Here is a 27,834-nt window from a genome sequence, read left to right as displayed (position 1 = left end):
TGGCAAATCAGCCTCAGAAATTCCAGCGTTTAACGCTGGAACTGGCATAAAAATTGGAGTTAAACGCCCAAACTGGCATGAAAGCTGGCGTTTAACTCCAGAAAAGGTCTCTACACGAAAATGCTTCATTGCTCAACCCAAACACACACCAAGTGGGCCCGGAAGTGGATTTTTAAGTCATTTACTCATCTCTGTATACCCTAGGCTACTAGTTTACTATTAATAGGATCATTTGACATTGTATCTGTACCTCATGACATTTTACACGTTTCTTTGTGTATTTTCCATGGCATGAGTCTCTAAACCCCATGGTTGGGGGTGAGGAGCTCTGCTGTGTCTTGATGGATTAATGCAATTACTACTGTTTCTCATTCAATCATGCTTGCTTCCATTCTAAGATAATACTTGTTCTTAACCCGGATGAATGTGATGATCCGTGACAATCATCATCATTCTCAACTATGAACGCGTGCCTGATAACCACCTCCGTTCTACCTTAGATTAAGTAGTTATCTCTTGGATTCTTTAATCGGAATCTTTGTGGTATAAGCTAGAATTGATGGCGGCATTCAAGAGAATACGGAAGGTCTAAACCTTGTCTGTGGTATTCTGAGTAGGATTCAATGATTGAATGACTGTGACGTGCTTCAAACTCCTAGCAGGCGGGGCGTTAGTGACAGACGCAAAAGAATCACTGGATTCTATTCCGGCCTGACCGAGAACCGACAGATGATTAGCCATGCTGTGACAGAGCATAGGAACATTTTCACTGAGAGGATGGGAGGTAGCCATTGACAACGGTGAAACCCTACATATAGCTTGCCATGGAAGGAGCCTTGCGTGTTTGATGAAGAAGACAGTAGGAAAGCAGAGATTCAGAAGATGGAGCATCTCCAAAACCTCAATCTATTCTCCATTACTGCAAAACAAGTAATCATTTCATGTTCTTTTGTTTTTCGCAATCAATCCTGATAATTTCTGATATCCTGACTAAGATTTACAAGATAACCATAGCTTGCTTCAAGCCGACAATCTCCGTGGGATCGACCCTTGCTCACACAAGGTATTACTTGGACGACCCAATGCACTTGCTGGTTAGTTGTGCGGAGTTGCAAAAGTGTGATTGCAATTTCGTGCACCACCCACACAGTCAAACTCTAAGTTTGGTGTTGTGAGGCCACAACCAAACTCTAAGTTTGGTGTTAAGATCCCATATCCAAACTCTAAGTTTGGTGTTGGGACTACACACTAACATTGACCTGATCACCATGAGGCTCCATGAGAGCCACTGTCAAGCTATTGACATTAAAGAAGCGCTTGTTGGGAGGCAACCCAATTTTATTTATCTAATTTTTATTTTATTTTGTTTTATTGTTATTTTGTGTTTTATTAGGTACATGATCATGAGGAGTCACGAAAAAAAAATCAAAAAAATTAAAAACAGAGTCAAAAACAGAAGAAAAAAATTTTCACCCTGGAGGACGCACAGGCTGGCGTTCAACGCCAGTAAGATGCATCTGGCTGGCGTTCAACGCCAGAACAGAGCACCATTCTGGCGCTGAACGCCAGAAACAAGCAATATCCTGGCGCTGAACGCCAGGAATGTGCCTAGAGGAGACAAGCTGGCATTGAATGCCAGCAACAAGCATGGAACTGGCGTTCAACGCCAGAAACATGCATTACATGGGCGTTGAACGCCCAGAACGTGCACCAATGGGCGTTTAAACGCCAGAATGGTGTGCCAAGGCAATTTACATGCCTATTTGGTGCAGGGATGGAATTCCTTGACACCTCAGGACCTGTGGACCCCACAGGATCATCTCAGGATCTGTGGACCTCACAGGATCCCCACCTACCTCTCCCTCTCTCTTTCCATTCATGGTCATCCCTTCTATTTTTCATTCACCACCTACATCTATCCACTCTTCCCCATACACCCCACCTACCTTTACTATTCCACTTCTCTTTCCCACCCAATCCCACCCATATAGCCGAATCCATCTCCCCTCACTCACCTCCATTTTCTTCTTCTTCTTCTTCCTCTCTTCTTTCTTCTCTTGCTCGAGGGCGAGCAATATTTTAAGTTTGGTGTGGTAAAAGCATAGTTTTTTGCTTTTCCATTACCATTAATGGCACCTAAGGCCAGAGAAACCTCAAAGGGAAGACAAAAGCTTCCACCTCTGAGTCTTGGGAGATGGAAAGACTAATATATGCCGTCATAGCTCAGTGGTAGAACATGTGGCTGCAAATCAAGAGATCCCTGAGATACCTCAGGGGATAAGTTGTCCTTCACACAAATATTGGAAGCAACTAAGGGGAGGAACACCAAAATTACTAGGAATCATTCAACAGAAGCAAGGAAGAGACATAGAGGAGCTCAAATAGCACCATTGATTCTTCAAGAAGGCGCCACCCTCACTCAGGTGGATTCATTCCTTGTTCTTTATTTCTTTCTATTTTTGGTTTTTAGTATTGTGTTTATCTATGTTTTGTGTCTTTATTTCATGATCATTAGTATGTAACCATGCCTTAAAGCTATGAATAAAATCCATTAATCCTTCACCTCTCTTAAATGAAAAATGTTTTAATTCAAAAGAACAAGAAGTACATGAATTTCGAAAATAGCTCTTTGGTGGGCGAAATTGTGAACAATACTTTTTTCACAACTCTCATAATCCCCGGTAATGGCTCCAAAAACGTGGTAGCTCAATACCATGGCATTACACAACTTCGCACAACTAACCAGCAAGTGCACTGGGTCGTCCAAGTAATAAACCTTACGTGAGTAAGGGTCGATCCCACGGAGATTGTTAGTATTGAAGCAAGCTATGGTCATCTTGTAAATCTTAGTCAGGCAAACTCAAATGTATATGGTGATGAACGAAAATAACACAAAGGTAAAGATAGAGATACTTATGTAATTCATTGGTAGGAACTTCAGATAAGCGCATGAAGATGCCTTCCCTTCCGTCTCTCTGCTTTCTTACTGTCTTCATCCAATCCTTCTTACTCCTTTCCATGGCAAGCTTAAGCAAGGGTTTCACCGTTGTCAGTGGCTACCTCCCATCCTCTCAGTGAAAGCGATAGCATATGCTCTGTCACAGCATAGCAGAATTCATCTGTCGGTTCTCAATCAGGCCGGAATAGAATCCAGTGATTCTTTTGCGTCTGTCACTAACGCCCCGCCCTCAGGAGTTTGAAGCACGTCACAGTCATTCAGTCATTGAATCCTACTCAGAATACCACAGACAAGGTTAGACCTTCCGGATTCTCTTGAATGCTGCCATCAGTTCTCGCCTATACCACGAAGACTCTGATCTCACGGAATGGTTGGCTCGTTTGTCAGGCGAGCACTCGGTTGTCAGGCGATCAACCATGCATCGTGCAATCAGGAATCCAAGAGATATTCACTAGAGCCTTGAACGCTTGTAGAACAAGAGTGGTTGTCAGTCACTTTGTTCATGGGTGAGAATGGTGATGATTCGTGACAATCATCACCTTCATTAAGTTGAAGAACGAGTGATATCTTGGATAAAGAACAAGCGGAATTGAATGGAAGAACAATAGTAATTGCATTAATACTCGAGGTACAGCAGAGCTCCACACCTTAATCTATGATGTGTAGAAGCTCCACCGTTGAAAATACATAAGCATAAGGTCTAGGCATGGCCGAATGGCCAGCCTCCCAATGATCTAAGAACTAAAATGTCCAAAGATGATCTAGAGATCTAAAGTGATCAAAAGATTTCTAATACAATAGTCAAAGGTCCTACTTATAGAAAACTAGTAGCCTAAGGTGTACAGAAATGAGTAAATGACATAAAAACCTCTTCCGGGCCCACTTGGTGTGTGCTTGGGCTGAGAAATGAAGCATTTTCGTGTAGAGACTCTTCTTGGAGTTAAACGCCATCTTTAGTGCCAGTTTGGGCGTTTAACTCCCATTTGGGTGCCAGTTCCAGCGTTTAACGCTGGGATTTCTTGAGGTGACTTTGAACGCCGGTTTGGGCCATCAAATCTTGGGCAAAGTATGGACTATCATATATTGCTGGAAAGCCCAGGATGTCTACTTTCCAACGCCGTTGAGAGCGCGCCAATTGGGTCTCTGTAGCTCCAGAAAATCCACTTTGAGTGCAGGGAGGTCAGAATCCAACAGCATCTGTAGTCCTTTTTGGTCTCTGAATCAGATTTTTGCTCAGGACCCTCAATTTCAGCCAGAAAATACCTGAAATCACAGAAAAAAACACAAACTCATAGTAAAGTCCAGAAAAGTGAATTTTAACTAAAAACTAATAAAAATATACTAAAATCTAACTAGATCATACCAAAAACATACTAAAAACAATGCCAAAAAGTATACAAATTATCCGCTCATCACAACACCAAACTTAAATTGTTGCTTGTCCCCAAGCAACTGAAAATCAAATAAGATAAAAAGAAGAGAATATGCAATGAATCCCAAAAACATCTATGAAGATCAGTATTAATTAGATGAGCGGGGCTTTTACTTTTTGCCTCTGAATAGTTTTGGCATCTCACTCTATCCTTTGAAATTCAGAATGATTGGCTTCTTTAGGAACTCAGAGTCCAGATAGTGTTAATGATTCTCTTAGTAAAGTATGATGATTCTTGAACATAGCTATTTATTGAGTCTTGGCTGTGGCCCAAAGCACTCTGTCTTCCAGTATTACCACCGGATACATACATGCCACAGACACATAATTGGGTGAACCTTTTCAGATTGTGACTCAGCTTTGCTAAAGTCCCCAATTAGAGGTGTCCAGGGTTCTTAAGCACACTCTTATTTGCCTTGGATCACAACTCCTATTTCTCTATTTCTTCTCTCTTTTTTTTTCTTTTTTTTCGATTTTTCCTTTTTTTTTTGATTTTTCTTTTTTTTTTTGAATAGCTTTTTCTTGCTTCAAGAATCATTTTAATGATTTTTCAGATCCTCAGTAACATGTCTCCTTTTTCATCATTCTTTCAAGAGCCAACATTCATGAACCACAAATTCAAGATACATATGCACTGTTTAAGCATACATTCAGAGAACAAAAATATTGCCACCACATCAAAATAATTAAACTGTTATAAAATTCAAAATTCATGCAATTCTTTCCTTTTTTCAATTAAGCACATTTTTATTTAAGAAAGGTGATGGATTCATAGGACATTCATAACTTTAAGGCATAGACACTAAGACACTAATGATCACAAGACACAAACATGGACAAACATAAGCATAAAATTCGAAAAACAGAAGAATAAATAACAAGGAAATCAAGGAACGGGTCCACCTTAGTGATGGCGGCTCTTTCTTGCTCTTGAAGATCCTATGGAGTGCTTGAGCTCCTCAATGTCTCTTCCTTGTCTTTGTTGCTCCTCCCTCATGATTCTTTGATCTTCTCTAATCTCATGAAGGATGATGGAGTGTTCTTGATGCTCCACCCTTAGTTGTCCCATGTTGGAACTCAATTCTCCTAGGGAGGTGTTTAATTGCTCCCAATAGTTTTGTGGAGGAAAGTGCATCCCTTGAGGAATCTCAGGGATTTCATGATGAGTGGGATCTCTTGTGTGCTCCATCCTCTTCTTAGTGATGGGCTTGTCCTCATCAATGGGGGTGTCTCCCTCTATGTCAACTCCAACTGAATAACAGAGGTGACAAATGAGATGAGGAAAGGCTAACCTTGCCAAGGTAGAGGACTTGTCCGCCACCTTATAGAGTTCTTGGGCTATAACCTCCTGAACCTCTATTTCTTCTCCAATCATGATGCTATGGATCATGATAGCCCGGTCTATGGTAACTTCGGACCGGTTGCTAGTGGGAATGATTGAGCGTTGTATGAACTCTAACCATCCTCTAGCCACGGGCTTGAGGTCATGCCTTCTCAATTGAACCGGCTTTCCCCTTGAATCTTGCTTCCATTGTGCGCCCTCTTCACATATGACTGTGAGGACTTGGTCCAACCTTTGATCAAAGTTGACCCTTCTTGTGTAAGGATGTTCATCTCCTTGCATCATAGGCAAGTTGAACGCCACCCTCACACTCTCCGGACTAAAATCCAAGTATTTCCCCCGAACCATAGTAAGATAATTCTTTGGATTCGGGTTCACACTTTGGTCATGGTTCTTGGTGATCCATGCATTGGCATAGAACTCTTGAACCATCAAGATTCCGACTTGTTGAATGGGGTTGGTAAGAACTTCCCAACCTCTTCTTCGGATCTCATGTCGGATCTCCGGATATTCACCCTTTTTGAGTGAAAAGGGGACCTCGGGGATCACCTTCTTCAAGGCCACAACTTCATAGAAGTGGTCTTGATGCACCCTTGAGATGAACCTATCCATCTCCCATGACTCGGAGGTGGAAGCTTTTGCCTTCCCTTTCCTCTTTCTAGAGGTTTCTCCGGCCTTGGATGCCATAAATGGTTATGGAAAAACAAAAAGCAATGCTTTTACCACACCAAACTTAAAATGTTTGCTCGTCCTCGAGCAAAAGATGAAAGAAGAGAGTAGAAGAAGAAGAAATGAGGAAGAGGGAGATGGTGGTGTATTCGGCCAAAGAGGGGGAGAAGTGGTGTTTAGGTTGTGTGAAAATGAAGGGTTGAAGAAGGGTATATATAGGATAGAGGGGGGTAATGGTTTGGCCATTATGGGTGGGTTTTGGGAGGGGAAGTGGTTTGAATTTGAAGGGTGAGGTTGGTGGGGATTTATGAAGGATGGATGTGAGTGGTGAAGAGAAAGATGGGATTTGATAGGTGAAGGGTTTTTGGGGAAGAGGTGTTGAGGTGATTGGTGAATGGGGGAAGAAGAGAGAGAGTGATGGTAGGGTCCTATGGGGTCCACAGATCCTGTGGTGTCAAAGAAAAGGCATCCTTGCACCAAATGGCATCAAAATCCACGTTTTGAGCCATTTCTGGCGTTAAACGCCGGGCTGGTGCCCATTCCTGGCGTTTAACGCCAGGTTCTTGCCCTTTCCTGGCGTTTAACGCCAGTCTGGTGCCCCTTTCTGGCGTTAAACGCCCAGAATGGTGCCAGACTGGGCGTTAAACGCCCAACTGCTAGGCTTACTGGCGTTTGAACGCCAGCAGCATCTTCCTCCAGGGTGTGCTATTTTTCTTCCTGTTTTTCATTCTGTTTTTGCTTTTTCTATTGTTTTTGTGACTTCTTATGATCATCAACCTACAAAAAAGATAAAATAACAAAAGAAAATAGTTAATTATAAAACATTGGGTTGCCTCCCAACAAGCGCTTCTTTAATGTCATTAGCTTGACAGAGGACTCTCATGGAGCCTCAGAAATGCTCAGAACCGTGTTGGAACCTCCCAACACCAAACTTAGAGTTTGAATGTGGGGGTTCAACACCAAACTTAGAGTTTGGCTGTGGCCTCCCAACACCAAACTTAGAGTTTGACTGTGGGGGCTCTGTTTGGCTCTGTTTGGAGAGAAGCTCTTCATGCTTCCTCTCCATGATGACAGAGGGATATCCTTGGGCCTTAAACACCAAGGATTCTTCATTCACTTGAATGATCAACTTTCCTCTATCAACATCAATCACAGCCTTTGCTGTGGCTAGGAAGGGTCTGCCAAGGATGATGGATTCATCCATGCTCTTCCCAGTCTCTAGGACTATGAAATCAGTAGGGATCTAATGGTCTCCAACTTTAACTAGAACATCCTCTACAAGTCCATAGGCTTGTTTTCTTGAGTTGTCTGCCATCTCTAGTGAGATTTTTGCAGCTTGCACCTCAAAGATCCCTAATTTCTCCATTACAGAGAGGGGCATGAGGTTTACACTTGACCCTAAGTCACACAAGGCCTTCTTGAAGGTCATGGTGCCTATGGTACAAGGTGTAGAAAACTTCCCAGGGTCCTGCCTCTTTTGAGGCAATTTCTGCCTAGACAAGTCATCCAGTTCTTTGGTGAGCAAAGGAGGTTCATCCTCCCAAGTCTCATTTCCAAATAACTTGTCATTTAGCTTCATGATTGCTCCAAGGTATTTAGCAACTTGCTCTTCAGTGACATACTCATCCTCTTCAGAGGAAGAATACTCATCAGAGCTCATGAATGGCAGAAGTAAGTCCAATGGAATCTCTATGGTCTCAAATTGAGCCTCAGAGTCCCATGGTTCCTCATTGGGGAACTCATTGGAGGCTAGTGGACGTCCAGTGAGGTCTTCCTCAGTGGCGTTCACTGCCTCTTCTTCCTCCCAGAATTCGGCCATGTTGATGGCCTTGCACTCTCCTTTTGGATTTTCTTCTGTATTGCTTGGGAGAGTACTTGGAGGGAGTTCAGTAATTTTCTTGCTCAGCTGACCCACTTGTCCTTCCAAATTTTTGATGGAGGACCTAGTTTCAGTCATGAAACTTTGAGTGGTTTTGATTAGATCAGAGACCATGGTTGCTAAGTCAGAGGTATTCCGCTTAGAGCTCTCTGTCTGTTGCTGAGAAGATGATGGAAAAGGCTTGCTATTGCTAAACCTGTTTCTTCCACCATTATTGTTATTGAAACCTTGTTGAGGTCTCTGTTGATCCTTCCATGAAAGATTTGGATGATTCCTCCATGAAGGATTGTAGGTGTTTCCATAGGGTTCTCCCATGTAATTCACCTCTTCTATTGAAGGGTTCTCAGGATCATAAGCTTCTTCCTCAGATGAAGCTTCCTTAGTACTGCTTGGTGCATTTTGCATTCCAGACAGACTTTGAGAAATCATATTGACTTGTTGAGTCAATATCTTATTCTGAGCCAATATGGCATTCAGAGTGTCAATCTCAAGAACTCCTTTCTTCTGACTAGTCCCATTGTTCACAGGATTTCTTTCAGAAGTGTACATGAATTGGTTATTTGCAACCATTTCAATCAGTTCCTGAGCCTCTGCAGGCGTCTTCTTCAGATGAAGAGATCCTCCAGAAGAGCTATCCAAGGACATCTTGGACAGTTCAGAGAGACCATCATAGAAAATACCTATGATGCTCCATTCAGAAAGCATGTCAGTGGGACATTTTCTGATCAATTGTTTGTATCTTTCCCAAGCTTCATAGAGGGATTCTCCTTCCTTCTGTCTGAAGGTTTGGACTTCCACTCTAAGCCTACTCAATTTTTGAGGTGGAAAGAACTTTGCCAAGAAGGCATTGACTAGCTTTTCCCAAGAGTCCAGGCTTTCTTTAGGTTGAGAATCCAACCATGCTCTAGCTCTGTCTCTTACAGCAAAAGGGAATAGCATCAGTCTGTAGACCTCAGGGTCAACCCCATTAGTCTTGACTGTGTCACAGATTTGTAAGAACTCAGCTAAAAACTGATGGGGATCTTCCAGTGGAAGTCCATGGAACTTGCAATTCTGTTGCATTAGAGAAACTAATTGAGGCTTAAGCTCAAAGTTGTTTGCTCCAATGGCAGGGATAGAGATGCTTCTCCCATAGAAGTCGGGAGTAGGTGCAGTAAAGTCACCCAGCACCTTCCTTGCATTGTTGGCATTGTTGTTGTTTTCGGCTGCCATTTGTTCTTCTTCCATGAAGAATTCGGTCAGGTGCTCTAAAGAGAGTTGTGCTTTGGCTTCTCTTAGCTTTCTCTTCAAGGTCCTTTCAGGTTCAGGATCAGCCTCAACAAGAATGCCTTTGTCTTTGCTCCTGCTCATAAGAAAGAGAAGAAAACAAGAAAATGTGGAATCCTCTATGTCACAGTATAGAGATTCCTTTAGGTGTCAGAGGAAAAGAAGAGTAGAAGACAGAAGTGGAAAATTCGAACTTATCAGAGAGAATGGAGTTCGAATTTTGCATTAAAGGATAGTGTTAGTCCATAAATAGAAGGATGTGAGAAGGAGGGAAGTCATTTTCGAAAATTAAGTGAAAAATTTTGAAAACATTTTTGAAAAACATTACTTAATTTTCGAAAATGAAAATGGAAAAGAAATCAAGTGATTTTTGAAAAAGATTTTGAAATTAGAAATCAAAAAGATTTGATTGAAAACTATTTTGAAAAAGATGTGGTTAAGAAGATATGATTGATTTTAAAAAAAATGTGATTGAGAAGATATGATTTGAAAAACATTTTAAAAAGATTTGATTTGAAAATTAAAAACTTGACTAACAAGAAAAGATATGATTCAAACATTAAACCTTTCTCAACAGAAAAGGTAACATACTTGAAATGTTGAATCAAATCATTAATTGATAGTAAGTATCTTTAAAAATGGAAAGAAATTGGTTTTGAAGAAGATTTGATTGGAAAATTGATTTGAAAAAGATTTGATTTTGAAAAGATTTTGAAAACTTAGAAAAAATTTGATTTGAAAACAAAATCTTCCCTTCTAGCCATCCTGGCGTTAAACGCCCAGAATGGTGCACATTCTGGCGTTTAACGCCCAAAATGCTACCCTTTTGGGCGTTAAACGCCCAACCAGGTACCCTGGCTGGCGTTTAAACGCCAGTCTGTCCTTCTTCACTGGGCGTTTTGAACGCCCAGCTTTTTTTTGTGCAATTCCTCTGCTGTATGTTCTGAATCTTCAATTCTCTGTATTATTGACTTGAAAAGACACAAATTAAAAATATTTTTGGATTTTTAATAATAAGGACAAACCAAAATGCAACAAGAATCAAATAACAATGCATGCAAGACACCAAACTTAGCAGTTTGTATACTGCTGACACTAACAAAATGAAAATGCATATGAGACACACAAAACAATCAAGTCAATAGAATTTCAAAGATCAGAGCAAGTAAATCATCAAGAACATCTTGAAGATCACTTAGACACATGAATACATGCAATTGACACCAAACTTATGATGAGACACTAGACTTAAACAAGAAATATTTTTGGATTTTATAATTTTGTAAAATTTTTTGTGTTTTTTTCGAAAATTAAGTGGAAAAAGATATCAAAATTCTTAATGAGAATTCCAGGAATCAGTGCAATGTTAGTCTAAGACTCCGGTCCAGGAATTAGACATGGCTTCACAGCCAGCCAAGCTTTCAAAGAAAGCTTCGGTCCAAAACACTAGACATGGCCAGAGGCCAGCCAAGCCTTAGCAGATCACTGCTCCAAAAGCAAGATTGATAAGAAATCAACAAGCTCTTGTGGTGATGAGTTGAAACCTCGGTCCAATGAAATTAGACATGGCTTCTCAGCCAGCCAGATTTCAACAAATCATCATGAAACTCTAGAATTCATCTTTAAGAATTTCGAAAAAAATAAATACCTAATCTAAGCAACAAGATGAACCGTTAGTTGTCCAGCCTGAACAATCCCGGGCAGTAACACCAAAAACTTGATGTTGCTGCCGGATCTTGGCACTGATGTTACCAAAAGCTTGCTCAAAACTTGAACAATCCCCGGCAACGGCGCCAAAAACTTGGTGGGCGAAATTGTGAACAATACTTTTTTCACAACTCTCATAATCCCCGGTAATGGCTCCAAAAACGTGGTAGCTCAATACCATGGCATTACACAACTTCGCACAACTAACCAGCAAGTGCACTGGGTCGTCCAAGTAATAAACCTTACGTGAGTAAGGGTCGATCCCACGGAGATTGTTAGTATTGAAGCAAGCTATGGTCATCTTGTAAATCTTAGTCAGGCAAACTCAAATGTATATGGTGATGAACGAAAATAACACAAAGGTAAAGATAGAGATACTTATGTAATTCATTGGTAGGAACTTCAGATAAGCGCATGAAGATGCCTTCCCTTCCGTCTCTCTGCTTTCTTACTGTCTTCATCCAATCCTTCTTACTCCTTTCCATGGCAAGCTTAAGCAAGGGTTTCACCGTTGTCAGTGGCTACCTCCCATCCTCTCAGTGAAAGCGATAGCATATGCTCTGTCACAGCATAGCGGAATTCATCTGTCGGTTCTCAATCAGGCCGGAATAGAATCCAGTAATTCTTTTGTGTCTGTCACTAACGCCCCGCCCTCAGGAGTTTGAAGCACGTCACAGTCATTCAGTCATTGAATCCTACTCAGAATACCACAGACAAGGTTAGACCTTCCGGATTCTCTTGAATGCTGCCATCAGTTCTCGCCTATACCACGAAGACTCTGATCTCACGGAATGGCTGGCTCGTTTGTCAGGCGAGCACTCGGTTGTCAGGCGATCAACCATGCATCGTGCAATCAGGAATCCAAGAGATATTCACTAGAGCCTTGAACGCTTGTAGAACAAGAGTGGTTGTCAGTCACTTTGTTCATGGGTGAGAATGGTGATGATTCGTGACAATCATCACCTTCATTAAGTTGAAGAACGAGTGATATCTTGGATAAAGAACAAGCGGAATTGAATGGAAGAACAATAGTAATTGCATTAATACTTGAGGTACAGCAGAGCTCCACACCTTAATCTATGATGTGTAGAAGCTCCACCGTTGAAAATACATAAGCATAAGGTCTAGGCATGGCCGAATGGCCAGCCTCCCAATGATCTAAGAACTAAAATGTCCAAAGATGATCTAGAGATCTAAAGTGATCAAAAGATTTCTAATACAATAGTCAAAGGTCCTACTTATAGAAAACTAGTAGCCTAAGGTGTACAGAAATGAGTAAATGACATAAAAATCCTCTTCCGGGTCCACTTGGTGTGTGCTTGGGCTGAGCAATGAAGCATTTTCGTGTAGAGACTCTTCTTGGAGTTAAACGCCAGCTTTAGTGCCAGTTTGGGCGTTTAACTCCCATTTGGATGCCAGTTCCAGCGTTTAACGCTGGGATTTCTTGAGGTGACTTTGAACGCCGGTTTGGGCCATCAAATCTTGGGCAAAGTATGGACTATCATATATTGCTGGAAAGCCCAGGATGTCTACCTTCCAACGCCGTTAAGAGCGCACCAATTGGGCTTCTGTAGCTCCAGAAAATCCACTTCGAGTGCAGGGAGGTCAGAATCCAACAGCATCTGTAGTCCTTTTTGGTCTCTGAATCAGATTTTTGCTCAGGTCCCTCAATTTCAGCCAGAAAATACCTGAAATCACAGAAAAAAACACAAACTCATAGTAAAGTCCAGAAAAGTGAATTTTAACTAAAAACTAATAAAAATATACTAAAATCTAACTAGATCATACCAAAAACATACTAAAAACAATGCCAAAAAGTATACAAATTATCCGCTCATCACTCTTGAATTTAATTTAATTATATTGATGTGGTGACAATACTTTTGTTTTCTGAATGAATGATTGAACAGTGCATATGTCTTTTGATATTGTTGTTTATGAGTGTTAAAATTGTTGGCTCTTGAAGACTGGATCTCAAGCCTGTGGCTAGATGATGGTTGGAGTTCATCCAAAGATCCATCATTCCTACTAGCAACCGATCTGAAGTTACTGTGGATCGGGCCATCATGATTCACAGCATCATGATTGGAGAGGAAGTAGAAGTTCATGAGGTCATCTCCAATGAACTCTACAAAATAGCCGATAAGTCCTCCACCATGGCAAGGATAGCCTTTCCTCACCTTATTTGCCATCTGTGTTACTCAGCTGGAGTCATCATAGAAGGAGATACCCCCATTGAAGAAGACAAGCCCATCACCAAGAAAAGGATGGAGCAAGCAAGAGAAGCTCCTCACGGCCCTCAAGAAGTGCATGAGGAAGCTCATCATCAACAAATTCCTGAGATGCCTCAAGGAATGCACTTTCCTCCCAACAACTATTGGGAGCAACTCAACACCTCCTTAGAAGATTTGAGCCACAATGTGGAACAATTAAGGGTGGAACATCATGAGCACTCCATCATTCTCCAAGAAATAAGAGAAGATCAAAGAGCAATGAGGGAGGAGCAACAAAGGCAAGGAAGGGACATAGAAGAGCTGAAGAACATCATTGGTCCTTCAAGAAGAAGACGCCACTAGAGGTGGATTCATTCCTTGTTCTTTATTTCTTTCTGTTTTCGGTTTTTAAGTATTGTGTCTATCTATGTTTTGTGTCTTTACTTCATGATCATTAGTATGTAACCATGCCTTAAAGCTATGAATAAAATCCATTAATCCTTCACCTCTCTTAAAAGAAAAATGTTTTAATTCAAAAGAACAAGAGGTACATGAATTTCAAATTTATCCTTGAATTTAATTTAATTATATTAATGTGGTGACAATACTTTTTGTTTTCTGAATGAATGATTGAACAGTGCATATTTTTGATCTTGTTTTTTATGAGTGTTAAAATTGTTGGCTCTTGAAAGAATGATGAACAAAGAGAAATGTTATTGATGATCTGAAAAATCATGAAATTGATTTTTGAAGCAAGAAAAAGCAGTGAAAAAGGAAGCTTGCGAAAAAAAAATGGCGAAAAAAAATAGAAAGAAAAAGAAGGAGCAGTAGAAAAAGCCAATAGCCCTTAAAACCAAAAGGCAAGGGTAAAAAGGATCCAAGGCTTTGAGCATCAATGGATAGGAGGGCCCAAGCAAATTAAATCCAGGCCTAAGCGGCTAAATCAAGCTGTCCCTAACCATGTGCTTGTGTCATGAAGGTCCAAGTGAAAAGCTTGAGACTGAGTGGTTAAAGTCGTGATCCAAAGCAAAAGAGTGTGCTTAAGAGCTCTGGACACCACTAACTGGGGACTCTAGCAAAGCTGAGTCACAATCTGAAAAGGTTCACCCAGTTATGTGTCTGTGGCATTTATGTATCCGGTGGTAATACTGGAAAACAAAGTGCTTAGGGCCACGGCCAAGACTCATAAGTAGCTGTGTTCAAGAATCAACATGCTTAACTAGGAAAGTCAATAACACATTCTAAGTTCCCAGAGACGCCAATCACTCTAAACTACAAAGGAAAAAGTGAGATGCCAAAACTGTTCAGAAGCAAAAAGCTACAAGTCCCGCTCATCTAATTAAATTAATATTCATTGATATTCTGGAATTTATAGTATATTCTCTTCTTTTATCCTATTTGATTTTCAGTTGCTTGGGGACAAGCAACAATTTAAGTTTGGTGTTGTGATGAGCGGATAATTTATACGCTTTTTGGCATTGTTTTTAGATAGTTTTTAGTAAGTTTGAGCTACTTTTAGGGATGTTTTCATTAGTTTTTATGTTAAATTCACATTTCTGGACTTTACTATGAGTTTGTGTGTTTTTCTGTGATTTCAGGTAAATTCTGGCTGAAATTGAGGGACTTGAGCAAAACTCTAAAAAAGGCTGACAAAAGTACTACTGATGCTGTTGGAATCTGACCTCCCTGCACTCAAAATAGATTTTCTGGAGCTACAGAACTCCAATTGGCGCGCTCTCAATGGCGTTAGAAAGTAGACATCCAGAGCTTTCCATCCATAAATAATAGTCCATGCTTTATTCGAAGAAAGACGACGTAACTTGGCGTTGAACGCCAAGTTCATGCTGCTGTCTGGAGTTAAACGCCAGAAAAACGTCATGATCCGGAGTTGAACGCCCAAAACACGTCATAACTCAGAGTTCAACTCCAAGAGAAGCCTCAGCTCGTGGATTAATCAAGCTCAGCCCAAGTATACACCAAGTGGGCCCCGGAAGTGGATTTATGCATCAATTACTTACTCATGTAAACCCTAGGAGCTAGTTTATTATAAATAGAACATTTATCTATTGTATTAGATATCCTGGATTGTATTTTGAATCCTGTGATCACATATGCCAAAGAGCCATTAAATAAATCTCATGCAAATACAAAGAGGGCAATCACAATTTCGTCCACCAAGTTTTTGGCGAATCACAAGAGTGCAACTCTCATTCTAGGGAGACCTTTCCTAGCAACTGGCCGAACCCTCATTGATGTCCAAAAAGGGGAAGTAACCTTGAGAGTCAATGAGGAGGAGTTCAAATTGAATGTTGTCAAAGCCATGCAACATCCAGACAACCCAAATGACTGCATGAGTGTTGATATTATTGACTCTCTGGTAAGAGAGGTCAATATGGCTGAGAGTCTCGAATCAGAGCTAGATGACATCTTTAAAGATGTTCAGCCTGATCTGGAGGAATCAGAGAGAATAGTAGAACCTCTGAAAATCCCTCAGGAAGAGGAGAAACCTCCAAAACCCGAGCTCAAACCATTACCACCATGCCTAAAATATGCATTCCTGGGAGAAGGTGATACCTTTCCTGTAATCATAAGCTCTACCTTAGAGCCACAGGAAGAGGAAGCACTAATTCAAGTGCTAAGGACACACAAGACAGCTCTTGGGTGGTCCATCAGTGATCTTAAGGGCATTAGCCCAGCCAGATGCATGCACAAGATCTTACTGGAAGATGACGCCAAGCCAGTGGTTCAACCACAAAGGCGGCTGAATCCAGCTATGAAAGAAGTGGTGCAGAAAGAGGTCACTAAATTACTAGAGGCTGGGATTATTTATCCTATTTCTGACAGCCCCTGGGTGAGCCCTGTCCAAGTCGTCCCTAAGAAAGGGGGCATGACAGTGGTTCATAATGAAAAAAATGAACTGGTTCCTACAAGAACAGTTACAGGGTGGCGTATGTGCATTGATTATAGAAGGCTCAATACAGCCACCAGAAAGGATCATTTTCCTTTACCATTCATAGACCAGATGCTAGAAAGACTAGCAGGTCATGAATACTACTGCTTCCTGGATGGATATTCAGGTTATAATCAAATTGCAGTAGATCCCCAGGATCAGGAGAAAACGGCATTCACATGCCCATCTGGAGTATTTGCATACAGAAGGATGCCATTTGGCCTGTGCAATGCACCTGCAACCTTTCAGAGGTGCATGCTCTCAATTTTCTCTGATATGGTGGAAAAATTCCTGGAAGTCTTCATGGATGACTTTTCAGTATTTGGAGACTCATTCAGCTCCTGCCTTAACCATTTAGCACTTGTTCTGAAAAGATGCCAAGAGACTAACCTGGTTTTAAACTGGGAAAAATGTCACTTTATGGTGACCGAAGGAATTGTCCTTGGCCACAAAATTTCGAACAAGGGAATAGAGGTGGACCAAGCTAAGGTAGAAGTAATTGAAAAATTGCCATCACCTGCTAATGTTAAGGCAATCAGAAGCTTTCTGGGGCATGCAGGATTCTATAGGAGGTTTATAAAGGATTTTTGAAAAATCGCCAAACCTCTGAGCAACCTGCTAGCTGCTGACACACCATTTATCTTTGATAAAGAGTGTCTGCAGGCATTTGAGACTCTGAAAGCTAAATTGGTTACAGCACCAATTATCTCTGCACCAGACTGGACATTACCATTTGAATTGATGTGTGATGCCAGTGACCATGCCATTGGTGCAGTGTTAGGACAAAGGCATGACAAGCTTCTGCACGTCATTTATTATGCTAGCCGTGTTCTAAATGATGCACAGAAGAATTACACAACCACAGAAAAAGAGCTACTTGCAGTGGTTTACGCCATTGACAAATTCAGATCCTATTTAGTAGGATCAAAAGTGATTGTGTACACTGATCATGCTGCTCTTAAATATCTACTCACAAAGCAGGATTCAAAACCCAGACTCATCAAATGGGTGTTGCTTCTGCAAGAGTTTGATATAGAAATAAGAGACAGAAATGGGACAGAAAATCAAGTAGCAGATCACCTGTCCCGAATAGAACCAGTAGAAGGGGCGTCCCTCCCTCTCACTGAGATCTCTGAAACTTTTCCGGATGAGCAACTCTTTGCCATCCAGGAAGTGCCATGGTTTGCAGACATTGCAAACTACAAGGCAGTGAGATTCATACCCAAAGAGTACAGTAGCGTGCAATCAAAGAAATTAATCACAGATGCAAAGTATTATATTTGGGATGAACCATATCTCTTTAAGAGATGTGCAGACGGAGTTATCCGTAGATATGTGCCTAAAGAAGAAGCACAGAAGATCCTTTGGCATTGCCATGGATCACAGTATGGAGGACATTTTGGAAGTGAACGAACAGCCACAAGAATCCTCCAAAGTGGCTTCTACTGGCCTACTCTCTATAAAGACTCCCGAGCGTTTGTGCTTAATTGTGACAGTTGCCAAAGATCTGGCAATCTACCTCACAGTTATGCCATGCCTCAACAAGGGATCTTGGAGATTGAGTTGTTTGATGTATGGGGCATTGACTTCATGGGACCTTTCCCACCATCATACTCAAACACTTATATGCTGGTGGCAGTGGATTATGTATCCAAATGGGTGGAGGCTATTGCAACACCCACTAATGACACTAAAACAGTGTTAAAATTCCTCCAGAAATATATCTTCAGCAGATTTGGTATCCCTAGAGTATTAATCAGTGATGGGGGCACTCATTTCTGCAATAAACAGCTTTACTCTGCTCTGGTACGTTATGGAGTTAGCCACAGGGTAGCTACTCCATATCACCCACAAACTAATGGGCAAGCTGAAGTCTCAAATAGAGAACTTAAAAGAATCCTGGATCGGACTGTAATTAACCGTAGAAAGGATTGGGCAAGAAGCTTAGATGATGCTCTGTGGGCATACAAAACAGCATTTAAGACCCCTATAGGGACCTCTCCATATCAGCATGTGTATGGAAAGGCATGTCACTTGCCAGTGGAACTGGAACACAAGGCCTATTGGGCAACCAGATTCCTAAACCTTGATGCCAAGTTAGCTGGAGAAAAACGATTGCTCCAGTTAAATGAGCTAGAGGAATTTAGACTCAATGCTTTCGAGAATGCAAAAATTTACAAGGAGAAAGCTAAAAGATGGCATGATAAGAAATTATCATCCAGAGTCTTTGAGCCAGGGCAGAAAGTTCTGCTATTCAATTCTAGGCTCAAATTATTCCCTGGGAAATTAAAATCCCGGTGGAGAGGTCCATATGTAATTACAAGTGTGTCACCATATGGATACGTAGAGCTTCAGGATAATGAATCTAACAAAAAGTTCATTGTTAATGGACAGAGAGTTAAACATTATCTTGAAGGCAACTTCGAGCAAGAATGCTCAAAACTGAGACTTGATTAGAGCTCAGTGGTAGTCCAGCTAAAGACAATAAAGAAGCGCTTGCTGGGAGGCAACCCAGCCATTTACAAAGTTTATTTACTAATTAAAATAAATTTTCTTTTCTTTACAGGTATGAGTCCAAGTATCTTCAAAGGTGAAATAGCAATTGGTTGAAGTCACAGAGTTACAGGGAAAATTAGAAGCTCACTGGCGTGAGAAAGCCAGTAAGAAACAATTTGGGCGTTGAACGCCCAAAAGAAGCACCCACTGGGTGTTTAACGCCAGTAAGGGTAGCCATCTGGGCGTTAAACGCCAGAAAGGAGCATCTTCTGGGCGTTAAACGCCAGAAAGAAGCACCTTCTGGGCGTTTAACGCCAGTCTGCTAGCATCCTGGGTGTTCAGAAAAACGCCCAGTGACAAAGGACTTCCTGGCGTTCAACGCCAGAAAGAAGCATCAGCTGGGCGTTGAACGCCCAGGAGAAGCAACAATTGGGCGTTAAACGCCCAAAACATGCATCGTTTGGGCGTTTAACGCCAGGATGGTGGGAGGAGGTAAAAATTCGTTTTTAATCCTATTTTTTCTAAATTTTTATGTTTCAATTCATGATTTCTTATATAAACATATTCCAAATTGTTATCCATCATATCAAGTTAGTGTTCTAAAAACCCTGATTTCTAAAATTCCATGTTTCAAAAATTTTAAATATATCTTAATCCAAAAAAACAAATGGTTTTCCAATCCAATCCAACTCTTTTAAGTTTGTTTTCAAAACTCAATTATCTTTTTAAAATCTTTTTCAAAATTAAAAATTTCAGATTTATCTTTTAAATTGTCATTCATATCTTTCTCTTTTTAAACTATATCTTTTTCTTATCATATCTATCTTTTATAAATCATATTTTCTATCTTATCTCTTTCTTATTTTCGAAAATTACCCTCCCCCCTCCCTATATTTTGAGTTCGGCGCCTCCTCCTCATCACCATCCAACACTTTCTCTCCTTCTATCCCTCTTCTTTCTTCTCTTTTGCTTGAGGACAAGCAAAGCTCTAAGTTTGGTGTGTTTTATCCGTGATCACAAAAACATACCCACTAAAGATCATGGCTCCTAAAGGAAAACAACCCAACCCAAGAGGCAAGAAAGAAAACACTCCAAAGCCACTTTGGAATCAAGGGAAGTTCTTAACTAAAGAACATTCAGACCATTACTACAAGATAATGAGTCACAGATCAGTGATCCCGGAAGTCAGATTTGATCTGAAAGAAGATGAATATCCGGAGATCCAAGAGCAAATTCGAAACAGGAATTGGGAAATTCTGGCCAATCCTGAAACGAAAGTGGGAAGGAACATGGTTCAGGAATTTTATGCTAATCTATGGCAGACAGAAAGGCAAAGAATAATTGGAGCCGCTCTCTTTGACCATCGGACTGTAGTCAGGGGAAAGATCATTCATACCAATTCTGACAAGATCAGGGAGATATTTAAGCTTCCCCAACTGAAAGATGACCCAGACTCCTTTAATAGGAGGAGGATGAGGGTCAATAAAGGGCTGGACAAAGTTCTGGAGGATATATGCATCCCTGGAGCCAAGTGGACCACCAGCAAGACTGGCGTCCCAGTTCAACTCAAAAGGGAAGATCTAAAACCAGTAGCCAGAGGTTGGCTAGACTTCATAGGGCGTTCCATATTGCCCACCAGCAACCGTTCTGAAGTCACTATTAAAAGAGCAGTAATGATTCACTGCATCATGTTGGGAAAAGAAGTGGAAGTCCATCAGCTGATCTCATGTGAGCTATACAAAATAGCAAACAGGAATTCTAAGGACGCCAGATTGGCCTATTCAAGCCTAATCTCTATGCTCTGCAAAGATGCTGGAGTAAAGATGGGAATAACTGAATATATCCTAATTGAAAAGCCCATTACTGGAATATCAATGGTCAGACAACAGCAACAAGATGATTCAACCAAAAGGAGAGCACAAGAAGCCCTCCCAGAACTGCCTCAATTCGAATATTGGGAACATCTTGAGGCTTCTATTTCCAAATTACAAGAAGCTATGGATCAAATAAAGGAAGAACAGAATAATCAAAGTAGCATGCTTTGCAAACTGCTCAAGGAACAGGAAGAGCAAGGGCGTGATCTAAGGGAGCTGAAGCGCCAAAAATTAATCCTTGAACAGCACCCCACAGATTAGAGGAACACCTACTCCTCAAAACAACAGGTTGCTGAGTTCCAATTTTTCTGCTTTAGCTTAGTGATAGTATTATTATAGAAATTCACCTTAGGAGATATTTAATAGTAATTAGTATGTCTATTTTGATTTTATTTCCAATTAAGCTATAATTTATTTTTCTTATCATCATCAGGCATAAATAAAGTAGTAGATTTTTTTTAGAATAAAGAAGTAATCTATATTTTTCGAGTTCTCAATAATAAAAATTATAATTAATTATATGTGGTGGCAATACTTTTTGTTCTCTGAATGAATGCTTGAACAGTGCATAATTTGTACTTTGAATTTGATGAATATTGGCTCCTGAAAGAATGAGGAACACGAAAAATATTATTGATGATCTGAAAAATCATGAAATTGATTCTTGAAGCAAGAAAAAGCAGTAAAAAAAAAAAAGAAGAAGGAGCAATAGAAAAAGCCATGAGCCCTAGGCAAGAGTAAAAAGGATCCAAGGCTTTGAGCATCAATGGATAGGAGGGCCCAAGGAAATAAAATCCAGGCCTAAGCGGCTAAACCAAGCTGTCCCTAACCATGTGCTTGTGACATGCAGGTTCAAGTTACAAACTTGAGACTGAGTGGTTAAAGTCGTGATCCAAGGCAAACAGAGTGTGCTTAAGAGCTCTGGATACCTCTGACTGGGGACTTTAGCAAAGCTAAGTCACAATCTGAAAAGGTTCACCTAGTCATGTGTCTGTGGCATTTATGTATCTGGTGGTAATACTGGAAAACAAGGTGCTTAGGGCCACGGCCAAGACTCATAAAATAACTGTGTTCAAGAATCAACATACTACACTAGGAGATTCAATAATACTATCTGAATTCTGAGTTCCTAAGGATGCCAATCATTCTGAAATTCAAAAGATACAGGGAGATGCCAAAACTGTTCAGAGACAAAAAGCTACAAGCCCCGCTCATCTAATAAGAATCTGAGCTTCATTTAAAACTCTAAAATATTATTACTTCTTAATTTCTATTAAAACCTATTTTATTTATCTAGTTGCTTGAGGACAAGCAACAGTTTAAGTTTGGTGTTGTGATGAGCGGATATTTTATACGCTTTTTGGGAGTAATTTCATGTAGATTTTAGCATGTTTCAGTTAGTTTTTAGTAGAATAATATTAGTTTTTAGGCAAAAATCATATTTCTGGACTTTACTATGAGTGTGTGTATTTTTCTGTGATTTCAGGTATTTTCTGGCTGAAATTGAGGGAGTTGAGCAAAAATCTGACTTAGGCTGAAAAAGGACTGCTGATGCTGTTGGATCCTGACCTCCCTGCACTCGGAATGGATTTTCTGGAGCTACAGGAGTCCAATTGGCGCGCTCTCAACGGCGTTGGAAAGTAGACATCCAGGGCTTTCCAGCAATATATAATAGTCCATACTTTGCGCGAAGATAGACGACGTAACTTGGCGTTGAACGCCAAGTTCATGCTGCTGTCTGGAGTTAAACGCCAGAAAAACGTCATGATCCGGAGTTGAACGCCCAAAACACGTCATAACCTGGAGTTTAACGCCAAGAAAGGCCTCTACTCGTGGATAGCTTTAGTCTCAGCCCCAGCACACACCAAGTGGGCCCCAGAAGTGGATTTCTGCACCAATTATCTTAGTTTACTCATTTTCTGTAAACCTAGGTTACTAGTTTACTATTTAAACAACTTTTAGAGACTTATTTTGTACCTCATGACATTTTCAGATCTGAATTACATACTTTGTGATGGCATGAGTCTCTAAACTCCATTGTTGGGGGTGAGGAGCTCTGCAGCGTCTCGATGATTTAATACAATTCCTTTGTTTTCCATTCAAACACGCTTGTTCTTATCTAAGATGTTCATTCGCGCTTAATTATGGAGAAGGTGATGATCCGTGACAATCATCACCTTCCTCAATCCATGAACGTGTGCCTGACAACCACCTCCGTTCTACATCAGATTGAATGAGTATCTCTTAGATTCCTTAATCAGGATCTTCGTGGTATAAGCCGGATTGATGGTGGCATTCATGAGAATCCGGAAAGTCTAAACCTTGTCTGTGGTATTCCGAGTAGGATTCTGGGATTGAATGACTGTGACGAGCTTCAAACTCCTGAAGGCTGGGCGTTAGTGACAGACGCAAAAGAATCAATGGATTCTATTCCAACCTGATTGAGAACCGACAGATGATTAGCCGTGCTGTGACAGAGCATAGGAACATTTTCACTGAGAGGATGGGAGGTAGCCATTGACAACGGTGACACCCTACATAGAGCTTGCCATGGAAGGAACCCTGCGTGTGGGAAGAGGACTTCAAGGAAAAGTAGAAATTCAAAGGACAAAGCATCTCCAAAACTCCAACATGTTTCTCATTACTGCACACTAAGTAACGCTTTGATTCTCTCTTATTTTTCTTACAATTTTAAATACTTTGACTTCTTAAAATTAAATCCAAATAACTTCATTGGCCTCCTGACTAAGATTAATAAAATAAACATTGATTGCTTCAAACTAATAATCTCCGTGGGATCGACCCTTACTCACGTAAGGTATTACTTGGACGACCCAGTGCACTTGGTACCCAGTGCACCAAATTCGTGACACTCATCCATAAACCCCACCTACCTTCATCAATAAATTTTGTAATCCGCACAACTAACCAGCAAGTGCACTGGGTCGTCCAAGTAATACCTTACGTGAGTAAGGGTCGAATCCCACGGAGATTGTTGGATTGAAGCAAGCTGTGTTTATTTTATTTGTCTTAGTCAGGATACCAATAGGATTCTTTAGCCTCGTATTTTAATAAAGAAAAGGGTATAAAATAAATAATTATTACTTTAATAATGGAGAATAAAAGCGTTACTTGTTGTGCAGTAATGAGAAATATGTTGGAGTTTTGGAGATATTTTGTCCTCTGAACTTCAACTCTTCCTTGAAATCCTTTTCCACATGCAAGGTTCATTCCATGGCAAGCTCTATGTAGGGTGTCACCGTTGTCAATGGCTACTTCCCATCCTCTCAGTGAAAACGTTCCTATGCTCTGTCATAGCACGGCTAATCATCTGTCGGTTCTCAATCAGGTTGGAATAGAATCCATTGATTCTTTTGCGTCTGTCACTAACGCTCAGCCTTCAGGAGTTTGAAGCTCGTCACAGTCATTCAATCCCAGAAAAATTATTTTTGAAAAAGGTTCCAAAGGGTATACCCAATTATCAAGAACAACTACTAAAGCTCCAGCAAAATGGGCAGCAACTTTAGAGTTGATTTTAAAAGTGTATTATATTTATGGATATAAGTAAAAATTTTTGAAAGTTACTGTTTTGAAAAAGCACAAGAAAAACAAGAAAAGACACAAAACAAGAAAAACTCAAGATCAAACAAGCAAAATAAACAAGAACAACTTGAAGATCAATGAAGAACACAGACACTAATACGAAAATTTTAAATAGAAAATACAAAATATGAAATTGACACCAAACCTAAAATAAGACACTAGACTCAAAGAGAAATTAAAAATTAATAAAGAAAAATAACATTTTTGAAAAGAAAATAAAAGACTCTGACCCAATTACCAAAATCTTCCTAATCTAAGAAATAAAATAAACCTTTAGTTGTTCAAACTCGAACAATCCCCGGCAACGGCGCCAAAAACTTGGTGCACGAATTTGTGATTCGCACAACTAACCAGCAAGTGCACTGGGTCGTCCAAGTAATACCTTACGTGAGTAAGGGTCGATCCCACGGAGATTATTGGTTTGAAGCAATCAATATTTATTTTATTAATCTTAGTCAGGAGGTCAATGAAGTTATCTGGATTTAATTTTAAGAAGTCAAAGTATTTAAAATTGTTGGACGAATAAAAGAGAATAATAGCGTTACTTGTTGTGCAGTAATGAGAAATATGTTGGAGTTTTGGAGATGCTTTGTCCTCTGACTTCAACTCTTCCTTGAAATCCTTCTCCACACGCAAGGTTCCTTCCATGGCAAGCTCTATGTAGGGTGTCACCGTTGTCAATGGCTACTTCCCATCCTCTCAGTGAAAACGTTCCTATGCTCTGTCACAGCACGGCTAATCATCTGTTGGTTCTCAATCAGGTTGGAATAGAATCCATTGATTCTTTTGCGTCTGTCACTAACACCCAGCCTTCAGGAGTTTGAAGCTCGTCACAGTCATTCAATCCCAGAATCCTACTCGGAATACCACAGACAAGGTTTAGACTTTCCGGATTCTCATGAATGCCGCCATCAATCCGGCTTATACCACGAAGATTCTGATTAAGGAATCTAAGAGATATTCATTCAATCTGATGTAGAACGGAGGTGGTTGTCAGGCACACGTTCATGGATTGAGGAAGGTGATGAGTGTCACGAATCATCACCTTCTCCATAATTAAGCGCAAATGAACATCTTAGATAAGAACAAGCGTGTTTGAATGGAAAACAAAGGAATTGTATTAAATCATCGAGACGCTGCAGAGCTCCTCACCCCCAACAATGGAGTTTAGAGACTCATGCCGTCAAAAAGTATGTAATTCAGATCTGAAAATGTCATGAGGTACAAGATAAGTCTCTAAAAGTTGTTTAAATAGTAAACTAGTAACCTAGGTTTACAGAAAATGAGTAAACTAAGATAATTGGTGCAGAAATCCACTTCTGGGGCCCACTTGGTGTGTGCTGGGGCTGAGACTAAAGCTATCCACGAGTAGAGGCCTTTCTTGGCGTTAAACTCCAGGTTATGACGTGTTTTGGGCGTTCAACTCCGGATCATGACGTTTTTCTGGCGTTTAACTCCAGACAGCAGCATGAACTTGGCGTTCAACGCCAAGTTACGTCATCTATCTTCGCGCAAAGTATGGACTATTATATATTTCTGGAAAGCCCTAGATGTCTACTTTCCAACGCCGTTGAGAGCGCGCCAATTGGACTCCTGTAGCTCCAGAAAATCCATTCCGAGTGCAGGGAGGTCAGGATCCAACAGCATCAGCAGTTCTTTTTCAGCCTAAGTCAGATTTTTGCTCAACTCCCTCAATTTCAGCCAGAAAATACCTGAAATCACAGAAAAATACACACACTCATAGTAAAGTCCAGAAATATGATTTTTGCCTAAAAACTAATATTATTCTACTAAAAACTAACTGAAACATGCTAAAATCTACATGAAATTACTCCCAAAAAGCGTATAAAATATCCGCTCATCACAACACCAAACTTAAACTGTTGCTTGTCCTCAAGCAACTAGATAAATGAAATAGGTTTTAACAGAAATTAAGAAGTAATAATATTTTAGAGTTTGAAATGAAGCTCAGATTCTTATTATATGTGGTGGCAATACTTTTTGTTCTCTGAATGAATGCTTTAGCAGTGCATAATTTGTACTTTGAATTTGATGAATATTGGCTCCTGAAAGAATGAGGAACACGAAAAATATTATTGATGATCTGAAAAATCATGAAATTGATTCTTGAAGCAAGAAAAAGCAGTCAAAAAAAATTTGATTTCAAATCTTTTTCAATCAACTAACTAACTTTGTGTTTGTTTCTTATCTTTTTCAAAACCACCTAACTACTAGTCCCTCTCTAATTTTCGAAAATACCTCTCTCTTTTTTCAAAAATTCTTTTTTGTTTTAAATTTTAATTTTAATTATATTTTGTCTTTGATTTTCGAAAATTACTAACCTCTTTTTCAAAAATTATTTTCGAATTTCTCTTCTCTTCTCTTCTTCTATTTAATTAATTATTTACTAACACTTCTCTTCACCTCTCTTCATCCAAAAATCCGAATCCATCCTTCTTCTTGCTTATACCCCTTTCTTCTTTTACTAACATAAGGGAATCTCTATACTGTGACATAGAGGATTCCTCTTTCTTTTCTTGTTTTCTTCTCTTTCATATGAGCAGGAACAGGGAAAAAGACACTCTTGTTGAAGTTGATCTAGAACCTGAAAGGACTCTGAAGAGAAAATTAAGAGAAGCTAAATTACAACAATCCAGAAACAACCTTTCAGAAATTTTCGAACAAGAGAAGGACATGGCAGCCGAAAATAATAATAATAATGCAAGGAGAATGCTTGGTGACTTCACAAAGCCAACATCCAAGTTTGATGGAAGAAGCATCTCCATTCCTGCCATTGGAGCCAATAACTTTGAGCTTAAGCCTCAACTAGTTGCATTAATGCAACAAAACTGCAAGTTTTATGGACTTCCATCTGAAGATCCCTATCAGTTTTTAACTGAGTTCTTGCAGATATGTGAGACTGTAAAGACGAATGGAGTTAATCCTGAAGTCTACAGACTCATGCTTTTCCCTTTTGCTGTAAGAGACAGAGCTAGAATATGGTTGGATTCACAACCTAAGGATAGCCTGGACTCCTGGGATAAGCTGGTCACTGCCTTCTTGGATAAATTCTTTCCTCTTCAAAAGCTGAGCAAGCTGAGAGTGGATGTTCAAACCTTCAAACAAAAAGATGGTGAATCCCTCTATGAAGCTTGGGAAAGATATAAGCAGTTGACCAAAAGATGTCCATCTGACATGTTTTCAGAATGGACCCTATTAGATATATTCTATTATGGTCTCTCTGAATTTTCAAAAATGTCATTGGACCATTCTGCAGGTGGATCTATTCACCTGAAGAAAACGCCTGAAGAGGCTCAAGAACTCATTGACATGGTTGCAAACAACCAATTCATGTATACCTCTGAGAGGAATTCCGTGAATAATGGGATACCTCAGAAGAAAGGAGTTCTTGAAATTGATGCTCTGAATGCCATACTGGCTCAG

General features: G+C 40.2%; 1 non-coding gene across 1 annotated transcript; it reads right to left on the bottom strand.

Annotated features, from left to right (window-relative positions):
- Positions 1-27,483: 27,483 nt before the first annotated feature.
- Positions 27,484-27,587, bottom strand: LOC140175950 (small nucleolar RNA R71). Its single transcript, XR_011867072.1, has one exon. It is a non-coding gene; the product is annotated as a small nucleolar RNA R71 (small nucleolar RNA).
- Between the last annotated feature and the right edge of the window lie 247 nt (positions 27,588-27,834).

This window comes from Arachis hypogaea, chromosome 10 (genome assembly GCF_003086295.3).
Source record: "Arachis hypogaea cultivar Tifrunner chromosome 10, arahy.Tifrunner.gnm2.J5K5, whole genome shotgun sequence".
NCBI classification, from domain to species: Eukaryota; Viridiplantae; Streptophyta; class Magnoliopsida; order Fabales; family Fabaceae; genus Arachis; species Arachis hypogaea.
This window is presented reverse-complemented; position numbering and strand designations above follow the sequence as displayed.